The following is a 17,012-nucleotide window of genomic DNA, read 5'->3' on the forward strand; positions in this document are numbered from 1 at the left end:
AGTGCGGTGGCTCACACCTGTAATCCCAGCACTTTGGGAGGCCGAGGCAGGCGGATCACTTGAGGTCAGGAGTTCGAGACCAGCCTGGCCAACATGGTAAAACCCTGTCTCTACTAAAAACACAAAAATTAGCCGGGTGTGGTGGCATGCGCCTGTAGTCCCAGCTACTCGGGAGGCTGAGGCATTAGAATCGCTTGAACCTGGGAGGCGGAGGTTGCAGTGAGTTGAGATCGTGCCACTGCACTCCAGCCTGGTGAAAGAGCAAGATTCTGCCTCAAAAAAAAAAAAAATGACTTATTGTATATACCAATCTTGTAACTACATATTAATCTGTAGAGATACTTCTATGAAGATATGTATTCTTTCAGGCTCTTTGCTCCTTTGGAATCATATCATTAAATATCATTTTGTAATTTTTTTTAATTGTAGAGTAAACATCATTCCAGTCTATTAAACATTCTTTAATAACATTCCTATAAGGAAGTACAGAGATTTACTTAACTGGTTCCTTATTGTGGCCGTCTGGGTTGTTTCCAGGTTTTCCATATTATAAACAATACTGTGGTACATATTCTTGTGTCTATTGTCTGATTATTTCCTTAGGATGGCTTCTTAGAAGTGGAATTGCTGGGTTAATGGGAAAGGACATTTTCCAGCCTTCTGATTCTTATTACCAAAGTGCCCTCCTGAAACACGGTACCAGTTGTGTTCCTGCCAACAGTCTATTTTTGAAAAAATTTAAGTCCAGCACATTGTAACAATGGAAATTCAAGATAAACTGTGGCAGCTGGTTTCTGGGATGGTTTCTGTGTCAGATGAGCTGGGAAGCCCTGGGTTGAGGAGGGAGCCTCATAAGCTGGCTTGGACCCTGCAGGGAAGTCTGACTCTACTCACACCCACCATGTTTAGCTCCCTAGTGAGAAGCCCATTAGGTCAGATACAGTCTCTCCACTGGGGCGAAGTTCACTTAGGCACCTTTTGGCATAAGCAGGAAAGGAGGCCCTACCTTCAGCTCACCCAGCCCCACTTCCTCTGAGCCAGGTCAATGAAGCAAGCTGATAGCCCAGCCAGCCCAGCCAGCTTGGGGCCCTGTGGTTAGAATAAGCCACTTTGCTGCAGGTCTCACCATCCTTCTCTCCAAATTATCTGAAAACTGGCTATAGATCAGGTCCTGCGTAGGAGCAGAAGTGCAGACAGCAGGGGGTGCTGCCAGGCACTTCTCTAGTCACCTCCCCTGTGCAGAAGTGGGACCCCTTTCCCTGCTTGAGGCTTTTAAGAGCCTGGGCCCAGCCTTACAGGCAATATCAGTAAGCTCAGCACCTTCTCCCCCATTTCCCACCCACCAGACCTGGAGTAAATGAATAAGAATTCTCATGACACTTTTAAGTATTCTTTTTGTTGTTTTTGTTATTGCTATTGTTATCAGAAGTCAAATCTGAGGCAGAAAGGAAGGGAGGTCTCCGGAAAGTCTTTGACCTCCAATTTCTTCAATAGCTTGTGGTTCCCAGCTTGTACTGTAATGTTTTAACATTTCCAAGCTGGACAGCAGACAAGGTGGTGGGGGTGGGGTAGTGTGTGTGTGCAGGGGAAGTATTGCTTCTGGACAGTAGAGTGTTAGAAAGCACCTCTAGAATAGTGAGAAAGACCACTAGATTCAGTAGACTAGAGGTCTTCAAAACACTGTTATTCATAACAACCCCAGATTAGAACAATCTCTATACCTAGCAACAGTAGAACAGATAAATAAATTGTGGTGTATTTGTCCAACGGAATACCATACAGCAATGAAAAAACCAAGCTACCATCACACAGAATATGGGTGGCTCTCACAAACCCAATGTTAGGTGAAAAAGCCTGACACAGAAGAGCACATGTTGTATGACTCCACCGATATAAAAGTTCAATAATGCTAAGTGTTTAGGGATGCCTATTAGGTGGTAAACTATAAAGAAAAGTAAAGCTGTGATTTCCATACAATTCAAGGTAGTGGTTAGTTACCCTTGATAGAAGAGAGGATAGAGGCTGTGATTGGGAAGGGGTGTGAGGTGGCTTCTGGGTGCTTGTGATGAGCTATTTCTTGACCCGAGAGGTAGTTACACAGATGTATTTCCACTTTACAATAATTATTTAAGCTGCATCCTTATGTTTTGTGCATTTTTCAGTATGCGTGTAGTTGTGTACTCTTGTGTCTGTATGTGTTTAAAAAGATAAAGGGCCAGCATTTTCCCAGGTAAGTCATGAGTTGACTCGAATATTGCATATCTGTGGTGCACATCTGTGATGCATGTCAAGGACTCCTATGAGTCAGTGCTTTGATAGGCCACTCTGGTGGATGACAGTCAACAAGACTGTGTGATGGGGCAGAGAAAGAAGGAGATCGACCCAACTACTGAGCCACAAAGCTGAACATACTTTCCTCATTTAAGCCTCTCAGGGCATTTAAACTCAGGGCGGCCAGGATCACAAAATAATCATTCCAGTTTAAAAGGCAGAGGATAATCTACTAGAAAGAAGTTCCCATCTGTTAGAGTCAGATGGCCTGAGGTCAAAACTTGTCCCTGCCTGAGAAATCTATAAAACTGAGCATAATACCTCTTTCTAGGGCTCTGAGGAGGAATAAATGAGCTAATTCGTAAAGCGCCTGACATATTTTGATGCTCAGTAAGTGTTAGAAATATCCTCATTTTACTCAAGAAAGCACAGCGCCTGTGTGGAGTTGGAACTTGTCTAAGGTCATCTGTTAGCAAAGGGAGGACTAGACATTCAAACCTGGGTGTTTCTCTCTTAGAGTCCAGGGCACCCTTGACTAGCTATGTTATAATAGGAGACTAGACTGTGGGAGGTCTATGCAGCGAGAGTAGTTCACGGGCTGAAGTGGGAAGGCATTTCACAGAGAATGTGACATTTGAGCTGACCTCTGAAGAAGAGGAGAGGCATGGTAGGCAGAAGAGTGAGTACAGGCCCAGCCTCAGAGGTGTGAAAATTCATAGCATCACTGGTGAACGGTGGGTGAATGATTAAGTCACTTAATTTATCTCAGTGTTGGGTTCCATATACACGGAATTAAGGTAAGAATACCTGCTCAGCTTATTTTATTTATTTATTTATTTTTTGAGACAGAATCTCGCTCTGCTGCCCAGGCTGGAGTGTGGTGGCACGATCTCCACTCATTGCAGCCTCTGCCTCCCAGTTCAAGTGATTCTCATGCCCCAGAATCCTGAGTAGCTGGGATTAGAGATGCCCGCCACCACGCCCAGATATTTTTTGTATTTGTAGTAGAGATGGGGTTTCACCATATGTTGGCCAGGCTAGTCTTGAACTCCTGACCTCAAGTGATCCACCTGCCTCGGCTTCCCAAAGTGCTGGGATTACAGGCATGAGCCACCGCACCTGGTCCCTCCTCTTATTTTAAAGTGTTATTCCAAGGATTGAAGGAGAGTATATTTGAAAGTGTTCTATGAATTGGCCGTATTACACAAATTTAAGAGTGTGTGTGTGTGTGTACGTGTATGTGTGTGTGTTTCAGTACCCAGTGAAAATCTTAAACTTGGCCTGTGTCTGTGGGTAAAAGTGGAAATCATGATTTTACTTTTTGACCAGTAGAGACCATTCCCAAGCCTGGGGCACAGGAGAATAAAGGGAAATTCCTGGAAATACTGACCTGGAAGAGTCTTAGCACATCCAATGAAACCTAGAGTGTAGATATAATTTTATAACCTAGATATAATGTTAGGCTAAACTTTGAAAATTAAAGCTTGTTGTGAATAAGGATAGAATTTTTAACACAAACTCTAGATGTAAAGGATTTGTTGGCACCAAATATAAAAATGTAAGGGGGTAAGGATGAACTCATCTTCTGGGAAAAGCTCATGAACAAAACTGACATTTTTTAGCCAAACCATTGACATCCTCCTGGCATCTTAGAATCCTCTGGAAATACAAATAGCCAACACTTCCTGTGGGCTTACTATGTGCCAGACAATTTTATATGATGCTTTTACTGATTTCTTACTATTAAATTAATTATAAAAATATTGTTAATCATCACAACAATCCTGTGAGGTGGGCTACCTTGCTCACTTCCATTTTGCAGATGGAGGGACCTTAGGTAATTTGGCCATGGACCTATAGCTAGTAAAAGAAGTGAGATTTGAACCCAGGCAGGTCTCATTCTGGAGTTCACATGCTTTCCTTTTCCCTCTACTGCTTTTCAGCCTGGTACATTTATCAATGACAGTGACCATTTACAAGAAGATGATTTACTTATCTTTTTGAAATTTAGCCTAGAATTTCTATACTCCTTAAAGTCAAACTTTTGTCACCTACTTAGAATTCAGTGCAGTGGACAGAATGTTTGTGAGGGTCACCTGTATCTCCAAGAGGTGTTTCAAATGCTTTTTTCCTTGCTCAAAGTTTTCGGAGTTTCAGAAAATATAAAAATGGCTGACCCATGTTCAAGAACATTGAGAAATTTTAATGAAACCACTGAGGAGAGAGTAATGGGCAGGGACTGACATGATGCTATGGTGATGATGGCAAAGACGGAGAGAAAAGAATGAAGAGGGGAATCTGGGAACGATTCTGAGCCTGAGAGCCGCAGGCCTCACCTAACAAAAGAATTAGCAAGCCATAAGCAACAGGCATAATGCCCTTTCATGTGGGATGCTGAAGACTAGCATTGCACACAGTGATAGAAATAATAATGTTTAATGAATAACCATTAAGATCTGTCTGAACAGCCCACTAGAACATAGAAATAGGTAAAGAAAATTTAGTTGGTTTGTCTAGGGTGATCTCTCCCCTATAATCTTTACTATTATTATTATTTTGAAACACAGTCTCGCTCAGCCGCCCAGGCTGGGGTGCAGTGGCGTGATCTTGGCTCACTGCAACCTCTGTCTCCTGGGTTTAAGCGATTCTCCTGCCTCAGCCTCCCGAGTAGCTGGGACTACAGGCACGTGCCATCATACTTAGCTTTTTTTTTTGTATTTTTAGTAGAGATGAGGTTTCGCCATGTTGGCCAGGCTGGTCTCAAATCCCTGGCCTCAGGTGATCCACCTGCCTCAGCCTTCCAAAGTGCTGGGATTACAAGAGTGAGCCACTGCACCTGGCCCTCTCACGTGTTATCTTAACATCCCTTCCTCAATTGCCTTCTCAGCTTCAACTAGAAATGAGTGAATTGGCAGACTACCCCATGGCAAGGGAGCTGTGTGACTGCCCCCTCATGCTGGGGAGAAGGTCAAGGGTGTCCAGGTGCTCTGTCCCCAGCTTACTGCCCCAGATGTCATGGGACATGTTAATCACCACTCCTTTGCAATACTGATGATGAAGACACACCCTACCTCATGTGGGTTGTGTTGCTGGCGGGTTTTGGCATCAGAGACAGGGGATTAACTCAAAGCAAGGTTTTTCCTCAACCAGAAAAAAAAAATTGGCGATTGATAGAACAAAGGAAACGAGCTGAGAAAAAGCCAAACAAAGAATAGTGGTTGGATGATTCATGAGGTGGGGTGCTCCTTTCTGGCAAAAAAAAAAAAAAAAAAAATGTTATTATAAGATTGAAATCTGCCTATAGCTGTCTTGTTCTTTAATGACCACGTTCTCTTTCAGAATTCTAAGTGTAGGTTATGCCTGGGAACGGGAAAGATTTGAAATGAAGGACTCTTTTATCATAAGTGGGTCCACTTCCTCTGCTGTTCCTTGCGGTGAGGGCTATGGACACGGCCATTTCAATGCCAGCCCTGCAAGTAAGTCGTGGTGATTCATTATGTTTTGTTACCTTTGAGGACAGAAGAAGGAAAGTGCTTTTAAAATCTGCCTTGGTTTGCTCCAAAGAGACCTGGGGATTATTTGCAGATTACATTCTTTCCGGGCTCAGTAACTTTTCCCTCATTGTTATCGTGAGCACTTTCATTGTTTTAACCAATAATAGCCCAAGTGCAGCCAGGACTCTTTTCTTGGGACAGGAAGACCCCAGGAAAAGCCGGCAATTAGTAACCATTCACAATATACAATTGATGAGTGTCTGTCATTTCCAGTGCTGCTGGAGAGCGAAAAGTCTGGACATCCAACTTTGACCAGATGAAGGAGAGGGACATTGCAAACATTGTCCTCCATGGGCTATCCCTGAAAAGTTCTGAGGTTCTGCTTCAAGAATAGTAGCGGGGTTTTTTTTTGTTTTGTTTTGTTTTGTTTTTTGAGATGGAGTTTCACTCTTGTTGCCCAGGCTGGGGTACAATGGTGCGATCTTGGCTCACTGCAACTTCCGCCTCCCGGGTTCAAGCGATTCTCCTGCCTCAGCCTCCCCAGTAGCTTGGACTACAGGCATGCGCCACCACACTGGGCTAATTTTGTATTTTTAGTAGAGACAGGGTTTCTCCATGTTGGTCAGGCTGGTCTCGTACTCCCGATCTCAGGTGATCTGCCCGCCTCGGCCTCCCAAAGTGCTGGGATTACAAGCGTGAGCCACCGCACCCGACAATAGTAGTGGGTATTTATTTATTTATTTTGAGACGGAGTCTCACTCTGTCACCCAGGCTGGAGTGCAGTGGTGCAATCTTGGCCCACTGCAACCTCTGCCTCCCGGATTCAAGCGATTCTCCTGCCTCAGCCTCCCAAGTAGCTGGGAGTACAGGCGTGTGCCACCACACTCGGCTAAATTTTTTGTATTTTTAGTAGAGATGGGGTTTCACCGTGTTAGCCAGAATGGTCTCGATCTCCTGACCTCATGATCTGCCTGCCTTGGCCTCCCAAAGTGCTGGGATTACAAGTGTGAGCTACCGCGCCCTGCCAATAGTAGTGGTTTTTTGTTTGTTCGTTTTTGAGAAAGAGCCTATGTCATCCAGACGGGAACACAGTGATGTGATCTTGGCTCACTGCAACCTCCACCTCCCGTATTCAAGCAATTCTCCTGCCTCAGCCTCCTGAGTAGCTGGCACTACAGGCATGCGCCATGATGCCCAGCTAATTTTTGTATTTTTAATAGAGACTGGATTTCGCCATGTTGGCCAGGCTGGTCGCGTAGTTTTTTTTTTTTTTCTAATCATCATTCAGATGAGTTTAAGAAAAACACATGAAGTTAGATTAAAAAAATCCATCCCTTATGGAGAGGTGAGCAGTGATGGGGTGAGGCTGGGTGGTGGCATAAAATAGCAGGTACAAGATTTCAGTCACACTTGTGCTCCTGTAAATTGGGTGGGGACCAGTCTGGCCTGAAAGGAATTTAGGGATAAAATGTCCCTCCCTCAGTTAAGAATCTGTGCTGATAATCTAATGGTTAAATCTGGGCTTTAGAAATTGTCTGCTTGGAATGCACCTGGGATCCTGAAAGTTTGTGTCTTTAGGCCAGTTACTTCGCCTTTTAGCACCCCTTCACTTAAAAGTACAATGGGGATAGGCTGGGCGCGATGGCTCACGCCTGTAGTCCCAGCACTTTGGGAGGCCGAGGCGAGCGGATCACCAGGTCAGGAGATCGAGACCATCCTGGCTAACACGGTGAAACCCCGTCTCTACTAAAAATATAAAAAATTAGCCAGGCATGGTGGCGGGCGCCTGTAGTCCCCCGCTACTCGGGAGGCTGAGGCAGGAGAATGGCATGAACCCGGGAGGCAGAGCTTGCAGTGAGCGGAGATTGTGCCACTGCACTCCAGCCTGGGCGACAGAGCCAGACTCCATCTCAAAAAAAAAAAAAAAAAAGTACAATCGGGATAGAATAGTACAGACACCATGGGGTTGGGGCAGGATCAAATGATTAATTCATGGAGTAAGTACTCAACAGATGTTGACTATTAATTGTCATTAAGGCTGTGACATCACAATAGCTCTTCTGTAGCACAAATTAGCCAGAAGTTTCCATTTTTAATTAGCTGTATGATCTTAGGGCTGAATTTTCTCATCTGTAAAATGAGGAAGCTATCTCAGATAAAGTCTAAATTGACCTGGAAAATCTGGGATTATACTTTTATTTTCTTTTTTTGTTTTTGAGATGGAGTGTTGCCTTGTCACCCAGGCTGGGGTGCAGTGGTGTGATCTCCGCTCACTGCAACCTCTACCTCCAGGGTTCAAGCAATTCTCCTGCCTCAGCCTCTAGAGTAGCTGAGATTACAGGTGTGCACCACCACGCCTGGCTAATTTTTGTATTTTTAGCAGAGATGGGGGTTCTGCCATGTTGACCAGGCTGGTCTCGAACTCCTGGCCTTATGTGATCCACCCACCTTGGCCTCCCAAAGTGCTGGGATTATAGGAGTGAGCCACTGTGCTGGGTCCACTCTTTTCATTTTCTTAGTGGAAATACTAAGTAAAATAAGCAGTATCTGTTCTCAACACGTGGCAACCCAGTGACATTCAGGCCAAAGAGGTAGCTTGTCACCAATCTTTCACTACAGTTAGTCTGTTATCAGAAGATCACAAGCTGGCCTGGCATGGTGGCTCACGCCTGTAATCCCAGCACTTTGGGAGGCCAAGATGGGTGGATCACCTGAGGTTGGGACTTTAAGACCAGCCTGGCCAACATGGTGAAACCCCATTTCTACTAAAAATACAAATATTTGCTAGGCATGGTGGCGCACACCTGTAATCTCAGCTACTCCAGAGGCTGAGGTATGAGAATCGCTTGAACCTGGGAGGCAGAGGTTGCAGTGAGCCGAGATCACGCCACTGCACTCCAGCCTGGGTGACAGAGCGAGATTGCATCTCAAAAAAAAAAAAAGAGAGAGAAAAAGGTCACAAGCCACGGCTCATCGAGTGCAACCTGGAACACCTTTCCGGAGGTCAATCTGGCAATATTTGTCAAAGCCTCGAGAGAATGTGTACCCCAACAGTCCACTTTTAGGAGTTTACCCTGGGGCAGTGATAAATAATAATAAAGGATGTTGCGAGAAAGCTACAAAGATGTCACTATAGGATTATTTATAATAAGGAAAAATTATAATCAAAACAGAGGGTTGATTAAATAAATTATGGTACAGCTAGAATGCAGTTATAAAAAAGATTAATCAGGATTTTTTTTTGATATGGTAAGATGCTTATAACATATTGTTAAATAAAAAAGCAGATTCTCAGTTCGATCGGTAGCGGGAGCGGAGAGCGGACCCCAGAGAGCCCTGAGCAGCCCCACCGCCGCCGCCGGCCTAGTTACCATCACACCCCGGGAGGAGCCGCAGCTGCCGCAGCCGGCCCCAGTCACCATCACCGCAACCATGAGCAGCGAGGCCGAGACCCAGCAGCCGCCCGCCGCCCCCGCCCTGAGCGCCGCCGACACCAAGCCCGGCACTAACGGGCAGCGGCGCAGGGAGCGATGGCCCGGGCGGCCTCACATCGGCGGCGCCTGCCGGCGGGGACAAGGTCATCGCAACGAAGGTTTTGGGAACAATAAAATGGTTCAATGTAAGGAACGGATATGGTTTCATCAACAGGAATGACACCAAGGAAGATGTATTTGTACACCAGACTGCCATAAAGAAGAATAACCCCAGGAAGTACCTTCGCAGTGTAGGAGATGGAGAGACTGTGGAGTTTGATGTCGTTGAAGGAGAAAAGGGTGCGGAGGCAGCAAATGTTACAGGTCCTGGTGGTGTTCCAGTTCAAGGCAGTAAATATGCAGCAGACCGTAACCATTATAGACGCTATCCACGTCGTAGGGGTCCTCCACGCAATTACCAGCAAAATTACTAGAATAGTGAGAGTAGGGAAAAGAACGAGGGATCGGAGAGTGCTCCCGAAGGCCAGGCCCAACAACGCCGGCCCTACCGCAGGCGAAGGTTCCCACCTTACTACATGCGGAGACCCTATGGGCGTCGACCACAGTATTCCAACCCTCCTGTGCAGGGAGAAGTGATGGAGGGTGCTGGCAACCAGGGTGCAGGAGAACAAGGTAGACCAGTGAGGCAGAATATGTATCGGGGATATAGACCACGATTCCGCAGGGGCCCTCCTCGCCAAAGACAGCCTAGAGAGGATGGCAATGAAGAAGATAAAGAAAATCAAGGAGATGAGACCCAAGGTCAGCAGCCACCTTAACGTCGGTACCGCCGCAACTTCAATTACCGACGCAGACGCCCAGAAAACCCTAAACCACGAGATGGCAAAGAGACAAAAGCAGCCGATCCACCAGCTGAGAATTCGTCCGCTCCCGAGGCTGAGCAGGGCGGGGCTGAGTAAATGCCGGCTTACCATCTCTACCATCATCCGGTTTAGTCATCCAACAAGAAGAAATATGAAATTCCAGCAATAAGAAATGAACAAAAGATTGGAGCTGAAGACCTGAAGTGCTTGCTTTTTGCCCGTTGACCAGATAAATAGAACTATCTGCATTATCTCTGCAGCATGGCGTTTTTATTATTTTTACCTAAAGACGTCTCTTTTTGGTAATAACAAACGTGTTTTTTAAAAAAGCCTGGTTTTTCTCAATACGCCTTTAAAGGTTTTTAAATTGTTTCATATCTGGTCAAGTTGAGATTTTTAAGAACTTCATTTTTAATTTGTAATAAAAGTTTACAACTTGATTTTTTCAAAAAAGTCAACACACTGCAAGCACCTGTTAATAAAGGTCTTAAATTTAAAAAAAAAAAAAAGCAGATTCTCAATACATAATATAACCCTAGAGTGGTCAAAAAACATGGATATACATATATATATAACTGTGGCAATTTGAAAGAGAAGGAGAGAGAGAGATTGCACTCCAAATAATTCACCAAATCTACCAAATACATAATCAGGCCACCAAAATATCCACCCAGATATAAATAGTGCTTACCTCAAGATGGTGATTGGCATTCTCTTTTTTGTATTTAGTTTTTACTAATATTATACAATGAACATGTTTTGTGTTTTTCTAAACTATTTTTGGAAAAATTAAAACATTAACAAAACCAGGAAAAATAGTAATAGTTCCCTTCCATGTACCCATTACTGAATTTCAGCAATTAGCTCATGACCAATCTTGCTTCATCTTGTATTATTTTTTAGTAGAAAAAAGAAAACCCTAACAAGTTAAAGATATTTAAGACTTTATCTATAAGAGGAATTATTTATTTCACTCCAAATATGAAACACATAATGAAGAAATCAGTTCAAGATTCATCATAGTCCAGAGCACTGCATTTTAAATCTCATCAGGTGGAGGTAAGAACAATTCTGCACAGACCTAGGCCAGGTCTTCATCAAGCAAACAGCCAGTCAAGACTGGCTCCAGGTGCAAATCACAGAAATCCACCTCTAAGAAGTTGGCCAGGTGCAATGACTCATGCCTGTAATCCCAGCACTTTGAGAGACCAAGGTGGGCAGGCCACTTGAGGCCAGGAGTTCAAGACCAGCCTGACCAACATGGTGAAATCCTGTTTCTACTAAAAATACAAAAATTAGCTGGGTGTGGTGGCACACCCCTGTAATTCCAGCTACTTGGGAGGCTGAGGCAGGACAATCACTTGAGCCCAGGAGGCAGGGGTTGCAGTGAGCTGAGATTGTGCCACTGCACTCTAGCCTGGGTGACAGAGCAAGACTCTTGTCTCAGAAAAAAGAAGTGCATGTGAGAAGTCATTGGCTCTTGTGATCCCCCAAAGGAAGGCAGGCAGAGGCAGAGGTAAAGAGGGATGCTGGGGTGCAAAGGGTTCCCCAGGTCCTTGGGCCCACTCCTCTCAGGCCTCTAGGCCTGAATCATGGGGATGTCAGCTCATAGCCTCATGGCACAGGAAGGGCATCTCACTGCTGCCAGTCATAAAGTGGCCTGAAGTGGCCTCTGTCTGGTGGGCTATGGGGTCAAGTCACTTCCTTGTTGCCACGTGGCAGAGATCCAGGATCACACTGAGATGTATAGAAGTTCCAACAACAACAATAATAATAACAACAACCACTTAAAAATCTATAGCATCCGCTCTGTGCCAGGCACTGTGTAGACATTATGTGTATATTGGCATTTAAGCCTCACACAACCCTAACAGGCAGGTGCTGTTAGCATCATCACCCCTATTTTAGTGATGGGAAAGAGGCCGCAAAAGATCAAGTGACTTGCCCAAAGTCACAGAACTAGAAGGTGATGGAACCAGGATTCAAAACTAGGCAGCCTGGACCCAGAGCCTGTGCCATTAGCCACTATGTGATTCCACTGCTTGAGGTTCTGAACACTGAAAATATGGTGGTGCCTCTTACAATAGATTTATGTAATCTAAATCCAAATCATGCTCAACTCTGAATTACAGTAAGAAAGTTAAAAAACAAACAAACAAACAAACAAAACCACATTTTCGTTTTTCCTACGATGACTTGCTAATTGCTTGCGTTTCTCATGGTTTTGGTGCTGGAGCCCTGAGTAACACTTTATTACTTGGATAACCGGTCCCAGGGTTTGTGAAGGGGTTGGTAGTGAGCAGGCAGTGCACACGTGCAAGTGCCTCTGTGCCCCCTGCCACCGCGCAGGGAGTCCCCCAGCCCCACTGGCTCTCACTTTGGGGGCTCTGGCCGCGTTATAGGCCTAGCAGCCCACTTCTGTAAAGGAAGTGACACGCGTCCCACAATCGCTTTTCTTTTTCCTTCTTTCCTTCTTTCCTTCCTTCCTTCCTTCCTTTCCTTTCCTTTCCTTTCTTTTCTTTCTTTTCTCGTTTGTTTGTTTTTTGTTTTGTTTTTTTTGAGACAGGGTCTTACTCTGTCGTCCAGGCTGGAGTGCAGTGGAGTGCAGTGGCGTGATCTCAGCTCACAGCAACTTCTGCCTCCTGGGTTCAGGTGATTCTCCTGCCTCAGCCTCCTGAGTAGCTGGGATTACAGACACGTGGAACCACCACGCCCGGCTAATTTTTTGTATTTTTAGTGGAATGCAGTTTCTTTATGTTGGCCAGGCTGGTCTCGAACTCCTGATCTCAAATGATCCACCCACCTCGGCCTCCTAAAGTGCTGGGATTACAGGCATGAGCCACTGTGCCCGGCCCCTCTTTTAATTCTTTAAATGAGTTTGGCAGTGAGTAATCAGAAACTCGACTGTCAGTGTAAATGGAAACCCTAAAGAGGCCTATTATGTTAAGAAGTCTGAGAATAATTAGGGTTCTTGGCGGCTCTGATGGCTCAATGATGTCATCAAGACCCAGCTGGCCCACCTTGCCACCCTGCCTCTTCATGGGTCCGCTCCTCAAGTTCATACCCTATGGTCTCAATATGGCTGCAACAGGGTCGGGTATCATTGTCCTCTTATAACATAATGTAAACATTTTTTAAAAAGAGAGGAGAGGGCTGGGCGCGGTGGCTCACGCTTAGTAATCCCAGCACTTTGGGAGGCCGAGGCAGATCACCTGAGGTCAAGGAGTTCGAGACCAGCCTGGCCAACATGGCGAAATCACGTCTCTACTAAAAATACAAAAATGAGCCGGGCATGGTTGCGGGCGCCTGTAATCCCAGCTACTAGGGAGGCTGGAGCAGGAGAGTTGCTTGAACCTGGGAGGCAGAGGTTGCAGTGAGCCGAGATCCCACCACTCCAGCCTGGGCGACAGAGTAAGACTCCACCTCAAAAAAAAAAAAAGAGAGGACAGAGGGAAGAGAGAGAGGAGAGAGACAGAGAAAGAGAGAGAGGGAAAGAGAAAGAGAGAGTGCGAGAAAGAGGAGAGAGAGAGAGAGAAGAGAGAAGAGAGGAGAGGGAGAAAGAGAAGGGGCAGCATAGGGGTTTATTTCATATGGTTCTCTCCTATTTGAGCAAAGAAAACCCATCCAGTAAGTAACCCCACAGACATTTGTTTACTTCTCATTAGCCAGGATGAGGTCACATGACTATGTCTAGACCAATCATTGGCAAAGTGGGTATTGGGCTCAGACCAATCATGATTCACCTCCTGGGGCAAGGGCACATGTCTTCCCTGGGCAATATCTGGCCTCTTTGTGCAAGGAAGTGGAGATGGCTGTTTGGTAGGCTGCCTTATAAACCCCTTTCTCCTTCCTCTCATGTCCCTCTTCCCAAAAGGCCTAAAAAGTAGAAGGCCTGGGGCAAGAAGGTTGTCATGGTTGGAAAGTAGGGGAGGTGGTTTGCTCATTAGTGAAATTTATAGTTATTCCTTCGTAGAATAATTGACCTGTTTTTCCTAACTTTTACGGCTTCAGAAAATTCTTAAATTCCAAGGCCAAGAACACTGTATTAAATTTCTATGGCTGCTGTAACAAATAGCCACAAATTTAGTGGCTTAAAACATACAGATTTGTCTTCTTACAGTTCTGGATGCCAGAAATCCAGAATCAATTCCCTGGGCTAAAGTCAAGGTGTTGGCTGGACTGGTTATTCTGGAGCTTCTAGGGGGTGTGAACCAAAAAAAAAAAAAAAAAAAAAGACACTAGGCAACCACCAGTGTGTATTCGGTGAGGGAATGGTAAAGGGGAGCTTTTACTAGAAAAAAGAGATTTACTTAAGCTGCTTAGAAACAGAGTTCATGGCCGGGCGTGGTGCCTCACACCTGTAATCCCAGCACTTTGGGAGGCCAAGGTGTGTGGATAGCCTGAGGCCAGGAAATCGAGAACAGCCTGGGCAATATGGCGAAACCCCGTCTACTAAAAATACAAAAAATTAGCCAGGCATGGTGCTGCAGGCCTGTAGTTCCAGCTACTCAGGAGGCTGGAGATTACAGGTTCCCCCCTACCATGCCTGGCTAATTTTTGTATTTTTATTAGAGGCAAGGTTTCACCATGTTGGCCAGGCTGGTCTAGAACTCCTGACCTCAAATGATCCACCCACCTCAGCCTCCCAAAGTGCTGGGATTACAGGTGTGAGCCACCACGCCCAGCCAGTTTCATAACATTTTTAATGAACCTATTTTGTGAGGCAATGATGCAAGCTCTTGGGTTAATATGTAGAATTTGTGCACTCAGGTTACAGACCACTCAGCCTTGTTTTCTTCTCTGTGTGTCCTTTCCTTTTGTTGTGGCTCTGGTGCTCGCCCCTGACTTTCATGACCTTACTGTCATCTTTTAGATATTGGAAGCCTTTGCATCCAGCTTTTGAGGGGCATTTCTTCACCTTTCTGCCTGCTGAGTGTCTCCCATGGGGGATGGCTTTCCACTCCTCTATTGGTTTCTCCCATACAGCCTCACCCACTCTCTGCAAATGGAACCAAAGCTTGTGGGAGACACTGCTGGGTCCTAGGCAGAGGCACAACTGACCAACCAGAATATATTTCAGGGACAAGTCAGTAATGTACTGGTAAATGCTAACAACTGGCTCTGCAGAAAGAAACAAATTCCAATTTGTAGGATTTGCCTATTTTGTGATGCAAATACACCCACTGTGTCTGCTTCAAGCTGTCGATATGGTGTCAATCCGAATGTGGAGTCCAGAAGAGGTGAGCACAATCAGCTCCAGCACACTGGGGCCAAGCAAAGGAGAAGCCACCTCTTCCATGACAGAGAAAAACTCGTCAAACACACTCTCTCTGGAATCTCTTCCAAATTAAATCTTCAGCATGGTCACAGTCCCCCCTTTGAGTCAGAACTCCATTTTGCTCGTCAGTCTCTCCCACTGTCCTTCCTTCTTTCCTGTGTGAAGCCACGCTGGCCTCATAGTAACCTTTACTGGCCAGACATTTACTATGAAGGGAATGTGAAAGGTTGATAGAGGTGATCTGCTCCTGTGTGATGTGAGTGTTACACAGAAGGAAAATGGTCAACTCGTTGCAACGTCCAAGGCACATTAGCTGAGCTAATTAGTCTATGGCTATGAAAAAAAAGAAGAAAGAAAGAAAGAAAAAGAAAGAAGGAAGGAAGGAAAAAAGAAAGAGAAAGGAAGAAGAAAGAAAGAAAAGAAAGAAAGAGAAAGAAAAAAGAAAAGAAAGAGGGCGAGAGAAGGTAGGCAGAATATGTTATGTAAGTTGTTAGAGTATCCAGATTTCAATTAATGACTTTGACCTTCTTAAATTCCTGTTCCAAAATCAAACGGATGCATTTCTTCTTCTTCCTTTCTCCATCTCTACACACAATGGAGTGGGGCACAGTGAATGACAAAATCACCAAAAATGAGCTGTGGAGGGGAGAGTCAAGGTGACCAGATAGTCCACAAACTGCATGTCAGAACTAAGTGACTGAGAGCTGGGTGTGGTGTTGGGCACCTGAAGTCCCAGCTACTTGGGAGGCTTAGGAAGGAGAATTGCTTGAACCCAGGAGGTGGAGGTTGCATGAGCTGAGATCATGCCACTGCACACCAGCCTGGGTGACAGAGCAAGACTCATCTCCAGAAAAAAAAAAAAAGAACTAAGTGAGAGTTGATCAAACATGGAACTGTAACAGTAAATGTTGCTGACGAAGACATGAAAAGGTAAAATGATGTTGAAAAATCCACATGTCTGGACAAAGCTCTGCATCACAGTGTCTGCTGTGCTGTTTTATGGGCCTTGCCCTAGAACACAACCACGCAGAGGCCAAGCCTGGAGGGCACACTGCTCCCTGGAAGCAAGGTGCAGACAAGGGCATCTGAATGTTTGTTTGGTTGAGCTGCTCTTTCTCCATTGTCTGCCGCCTTACTGGTTATGACATGCGCCAGATTAGCCTTCTCCCACTCATTCCACTGGCATTTGTTAAAACAGCATTCACCAGGATCCAATCTGGTTGTGTCTTGTAGCCTGGCTGTAACTTTCCACTTTTAGGGAGAGGTAATAAGGGGTTCACGAGTCCTAATTTTACAGTGAAAAGCAAGGATTCTAAAGCATAAACCTTGGAGAAATTCTTCTAAAGACGAAAGGAGGAGGGGAAACTGAAGTTTGGTTCCTAAATACCCCTAGGACATTGTGCCACTTGGTCCCCGCATCAATTAAAAGGTAACAAGAGAATCAAGAAAAAGTATAGATCCAAATTGGCTAATAAGGATATCCAGCCATAGGGTGAAATGTAAAATATCCAATAACCTGGGGGGTGGGGGGAGGGGCGGGGGGACATATTCAGAGTAGGCTTGGTTTGTCTTGCGCTTTATTTCCGTCATCTACAACAATTCTGGACCAATTCTGGACAATCTCGCACCAGAATTAGGGTGAGTGGAGTGAGGATTCTAAGGTGCAAAATTT

General features: G+C 45.2%; 1 pseudogene across 1 annotated transcript; it reads left to right on the plus strand.

Annotated features, from left to right (window-relative positions):
* The first annotated feature begins 9,063 nt into the window (after window positions 1-9,063).
* On the plus strand, window positions 9,064-10,555 carry LOC101178028 (annotated as a pseudogene). The gene has a single exon (XR_001116201.2). The product of XR_001116201.2 is annotated as a nuclease-sensitive element-binding protein 1 pseudogene (transcript).
* Window positions 10,556-17,012: the final 6,457 nt, after the last annotated feature.

The sequence above is a fragment of the Nomascus leucogenys genome, chromosome 8, assembly GCF_006542625.1.
Source record: "Nomascus leucogenys isolate Asia chromosome 8, Asia_NLE_v1, whole genome shotgun sequence".
NCBI classification, from domain to species: Eukaryota; Metazoa; Chordata; class Mammalia; order Primates; family Hylobatidae; genus Nomascus; species Nomascus leucogenys.